Below are 6,293 nucleotides of genomic sequence, written 5' to 3'. Positions count from 1 at the left end.
AGGAGGTGGGCTGGGCCGCGCTGGGCCGGTCCTGTTGGGCTGCACGGGTAGGTGGCCAGGTAAAACTCTCTCCCTCTCTCTTTCTTTTTTTAATTCTGTTTTCTATTTTGCAGGTTTGTTTTGAATTTGGTTTTGAAACCAATTCAATTTATTTTGCTTCTGACAATATTTTTAGGAGCTAAAAGAATTAAAACAATGCTCCACAAAATATTTCAGAATTATTGAACCTATATTTATTTAATAGTAGATATAAATCCAATTCAAATAATTATTGATTTAATTCAAATGCCCAAATTAAATGTTTCTGAGACACCAAAAATATTGGTTTGGATTTTACCTCTTGCCAATATTTCCAGAGAATAACAGGAACATTTTCTTGGACACATTTGAGAAGATTTAATTGTTGGTTATTTTTAGAGGTTTTTGAGGCTTTGAAAATTCCTCAATTCAAATTTCATTTGAATTTAAACATGATGCAGCAAGAGGTCTAGCCTAGTGCATTACCAGAAGCTAGGGATGTGACAACTCACCCCCACTAAACAAGAATCTCGTCTCGAGATTCAAGCGTAGGGTAAGGTGAAGGGGAAACGCAACTAGAACAATCTTCACGATCCAGGTTGCACTTCATAGGAACGTTGATTCGATCACCATTATTGTCTTGATGTCTTGCTCTGAGAAATCCTGCCGACATGACATGGAGGGAAGAAGGGGACTCTAGAAGGGTCGATCTTCTCGAAGATCGAACAACTCACGGAATAAGACATAGGATCATCTCTCGGGCTGAGAGACGAAGCATACCTCTAGAGGAATGGAGTGGAGCAAGTGACGAGGTTCACTAGGTAGACAATAATTCCACACTTAAGAAGGTGGTAAACGATTGTCAGCGTAGCGAGGAGTTGGATTGCTATGAAATCACGACGAAACATCCTGGAGGAGGGTGATTCGTAGATTATTAGCTTAGGTGGCAAAAAGAATTACCTTTGATTCAGAGATCATTGAGACTCTCTATATCAGCCTAAGGCAAATCACAGCAATTGATTGGCGGGGGTCGGTAGAATGGCATACTCGGACTTGGATGATGTGGATTACCTTGTTGAAGACAACGTAATGGATGAATTTTGCTTATCACCGGAGATGGAAGAGACCCATGGTAGAATGGCACATTGGCGGTGCAAGCTAGGAACAAAATGCAAATGCTGGGAATGATTCTGGTAACTGGGGAAGAACCCAACAACAGAGAGTGAGTTCACTGTTTGAAAAGGTCATAGCATTGCCGAGGAAACTGAGAGCAAACCCAGCTAGTGCCGATGATAACACCTAGCGCTTGTGCGTGCTCTCAAGAACTTGAGCATTTCCACATTCATCAAGGTTTTATCAACAACCGCGTCAAGGGTGCTGACAACACAACATACTACCATGATGAATAGCGATGGACGATGCAGATGCGAAGGAGGATAACACTTTCTCAGATTTCACCTTAGCGAATAAAATCTGGATGATCGACCGAGAGACATTTAGCACTCCACTTCTAATGTTCTCCTTGATGTGCTAGTGTAACCCATTCATAGAAATGATCTGGTATCTAGAACATCAAGTAAAGGTCGGACTTCGGGAACACAAAAATCCATAGGGGCAACTAGGGAGTAAACCCTACGAAATCCCTATGGGGAGGTGGCCAACTTCTTCAATCAAGATATTATAATAACAGGTCTTCCGGCTGGGTGTGTTGGCCACGACATCCACTTTACCGGTTATCGCGCGACCAATATTATAATTCTTGGGAAATATTCCAACCATCATATCTGCCTGAGATTCAGATCTGGTTGGTGTCAGGATATTCCAGACTCATCGAGTCTAGGAGGAAAAATGAAAGTTTGCAACACAAATCGACGAGATGACGTTGCGAGATTCTCAGGAAATGAACTACGATAGCAAGCTCCAAAACATGAGCTGGTTCTGCTACACACGTGTGAACACGCTGTCACAGACAAACATGAACACATGGTAGTCTTATAATAAAACACTACCGAGTTCCGGGGGAAAACCATCATCGAGGATATCGAAGTCCTTGCATAAGGTATAATCTTAAGAAGGAACTTCTTCTCCTTGAACAAATCAATCAGTGGCTTGGTGTGCTCGGGACACATATAGAATGGAGGTAGCTAATCTCACAATCCAATGTATACTTCACACATGCATGACTGACTTGGGATGATTCCAAGGAAGCAAACAATCTTTCTCGGATACACGGCGGCAACTTACACCAAGTGCACGTGAATTAGAGAAAGTCACATCTTTCATCCGGACATATGCTTCATGAGCTAGCATGAACAAATGCTTCAAAAGTTTCCAACACTAACTTATCGTCCAACCAAATCATGGAGGAGATAAGGATGTTGTCAATGGGCTCAACAACTATTCATCTGGGTTTCCTTTTAAAAGGAATTCCATAGTTAAGTGAATAAGTGATAGCATTGGTCAGACCAAAGACGTAATGGTGTATGCTCGAGGGATCAACCACAAATAAGACAACATTACGAGCATCATTGGTTCTGACTTGATTTGACGATAGCCCACACTCAAATCAAAGGATTGATAAGACAATAGGTCCAACAACTGACCACAAGGACCAATCGATGAAGATATCGTCTTTCTTCAACACACACACACACACACACAAAAAAATATCCCTTAACATGAACTAAGTTGAACAAGCTTTTATCTTCCAACTCTCCAAGTTGTTGTTTAGCTTATCCAACTAGCCCAGGGTATCCAACACGGATTCTTGGAGAAGGGGTGGTTTACAATAATAAACCAACTTGATCACGAACTCAACATAGCGATCAGGTGACAACCTGGTAATACTTCTGAGAAGATATTCAAAAGATCACGAACCACCGGTATGTTACTAAGCTCGAGAACAATCTCGCTTTTGAGGGCAAGACGATATGATTAAATGAGTGAGGACTTGACAAGATCCTAACTCATCAATCGAAGGGTGCACCGAAATAAGGACTAGGTAGCACGAACAATCTTAGAATGGTGATTCAATAACCAACATACTAAGGGTAAAATTATTATCCTTTAACTACCAAGCAACGAGGTTGCTAGGAGTATTGATTTCACACATCACAATTCATTTGTCGGTATTCCGGTTGCATCAACACGAGGGCCGAGGAATGACTAATGATGGTGAGAAGTATCACTGTACCAAGAGTTCATAGGATGGTGTGCAATTCCTATAACAATCTCGATATAGAATAAGGTAATACTCCAAGGTAGAACAGAACCAAAAGCTGGATTGGCATTTGATCTGCGGAATACAACTACTTTGACCCAATCCTAGATATGGAAGAGGTACTGGAGTTTGTTTCTCCTAGTCATTCCGGAATAAAATGGCTTGACAGACCACAAGAGTCATAGGCATCGATGAACGAACGCACGCATACTCTTGACTATCAATTGATAGGCGAGGGTCAGTAGACAACTAAAGAGGGACAACTCAAAGGAACATATAACTTTCTGAGTTGTGGATGCATAAATTAGTATGTCGAACCGAGTTCAACATAATTCTTCCGGATAACCCATGCAGAAAGGTAGAACTGGCAGAGTCACAATATATAATGGAGAACTCATCAAGAATAATCCTGTTGTGATATTTCAGTTCAACGAGGAACTTCTGCCATAAGTAGTTCATGGTATTTGGAAGAAGAAGATACCACGGACTTCAAGGACTATCGCAAAGGTTACTAATATCCTAAAGGCACTAGCAATTACTATCAACATGAAGTAGGTAGAGTGAATCTCGGGTTCAAAACCCAGAAATAGAATGCCTACTAACTAATAACATCACGGGATGCTTTCGAGAATGATGGCCAGAATCTTCACACTGGGAACACAAAACACTGCTAGGTTACTAGGTGACTCCCTAAAACACCTAGGGTCATATTAATAGCTCCAACATATATGTCAAGGTAACGGAGTACCTCAATTCACTGATTAGTGTGGTTAATCTGGCCCATGGGAACATTGAAACGGGAGGAAAAGGGTTTGCAAATGCATCCGACTATTTAGAAACCTGGGATGACTCGGACAGCATAACGGCTGTAAATGCTCAGAAAAGATTTGAGACATTCACATAAATGGTGGCATAACCACTCAGAAGCACAATATCAAGGTTTCGAGATCAACAGTTAACATACCGAAGATAGTAGAAACTGAACTCAAGCTTAAAACCAACAATCTTATAAATCTACGGATTAGTAACACGTGATCCTGATAGAGAGAAAAGATAGCCTAGTTCTTAATCCCCGTAGAAGAGAAGATGATGACTCAGATCAGAAGGCCATGAGGTATAAGGAGTAAAAAGAGCCTTACATTCCATCCCACAATCAATTCCCTTACATATAACTAAAGCATTTCTAGACTCAACTTCGACCAGTTTGGCTTGGTAATCCTACAGGCAGTCAAGCTCTGATACCAACGCTGTCAGGACCCCGACTCAATGCCACATCGATCTAGCATGTAACACCTCATATCACTTTGTGGCCTCACGCACGGTATTCCCACGGGTGTCGCCTTACCTTAGCCCGGGACCGTTTGCGCCTTTTGGCACACGTATATGACGGTGTCGCTAGCATCCATATGATAAGGAGCCCGGGCTGACATGGCTAGTCGTAAACCCAAAGTGGCACAGACTTACAGGGACAGGCATCCATGACCCAGCATCGAACGTGTCGGTCATCAGCGAGTGAATCCAGGCTGTAGCACTGGGCTAGCAGGACTCCGGTGAACCGGGCTGTAGCGGGCTAACAGGACTCCGGTATTCATCGCGTGACATTTCCTCGAAGGGACAGACACAGGAACGAAGAAGGACACATGCCGGCCAGCCTAAGTGTTCCGGAGCAGTAGCAAGCTACCATGGCTCAGTGGAAACATTAGGAGACATTTCCCGGTAAGAGAGGCTACTAAAGATAAACAACTAGATAGTCAGATCCCACACATACCAAGCATTTCAATAACATACACACAATATGCTCGATATGTGCGATCACAACATGGCATCACATCATGACTCTACGACTCAAGTATTTTATTCAATAGGCTCCGAGGAGCAAGATATTACAAACATGGGTCTCATGACCCAACAATCAGAGCATACAAGTCAAAGCACAAGCGGAAGCTATCATGTCTGGGTACAGACATCTATAACTGAAAAAGGCTGAGAAGCCTGACTATCTACCAGATCCTGCCGAGGGCACAAGATCGTAGCTGAGGTAACAAGCTAAACGTCGAAGACCACGCGGAATTACTAGTGAGACTGAAGTCTCTCTGCAAAAACATAAAATAGGCAAACGTGAGTACAAATGTACCCAGCAAGACTTACATCAGAACTATCTACATATGCATCATTATCAACAAAGGGGTGGTGGGGTTTAACTGCAGCAAGCCAGCTTTAACTCGGTGGCTATCCTAAACTACGACTGCAAGCGACTCTTTTGAGGTGGCGCACACGAGTCCACATATTCATCATATCAATACACCACTATGGATCCGCTCCCGTCTCCCTACGAGAACGCCATCCATAGCACTCACGCTTATCTTGCGTATTTTAGGGTATCCACTTCCACTTGTCTATGAACTGATATAAGCAACCCAGAAGTCCTTTTCCGCGGACACGGCTATTCGAATAGATCATATTAACCCTGCAGGGGTGTACTTCTTCACACACGCTCTCACCACTTACCGCCGTTTACACGACATGTACTCGGCAACCTTCAAGCGGAAGCCCAACGTGGGTGTCGGCCACGGCCTGCCTAAACACTCAAGGCTCTAGTCCAGGTTTATCGCCTATTCGGGTTCCATCCATGAGGTGATCCGGCCGGAGTTTCGCTCACAGCCCCAAACGATGTGAACAGGGTTCCGTGACACCAAACGGGCGCCCGGTTTACCCGGCCACGTGCCTACCGCATCACAGCCCACCCCTACGGTCAGCGCTGCGCACGGCCTCCAGCATACTACAAACACCAGAAACTACTTGCAACTCCTGGACAGAGGACAAGGGTGATCAAGAAGCCGAGAGGGTCCATTGGTTTCGGGCCCAATGCGTGGTAGTAGCTGAATCATGGATCACAAACACAGAACTCAGTTCCTGAGGACGGCTGCAATGAGACAACCCACCATGTACTCCTACATGGCCTCTCACCGCTACCTTTACCAAATCGTGTTCACACACTTAGCTCACACACAGTAGGACATGTTCACACACCTCTGATTCATCCCCGATGAATCAG

The sequence above is a fragment of the Triticum dicoccoides genome, chromosome 4A (genome assembly GCF_002162155.2).
Source record: "Triticum dicoccoides isolate Atlit2015 ecotype Zavitan chromosome 4A, WEW_v2.0, whole genome shotgun sequence".
Lineage (NCBI taxonomy): Eukaryota > Viridiplantae > Streptophyta > Magnoliopsida > Poales > Poaceae > Triticum > Triticum dicoccoides.
The sequence above is the reverse complement of the archived record's forward strand: the minus strand, read 5'-3'. Positions refer to the sequence as shown.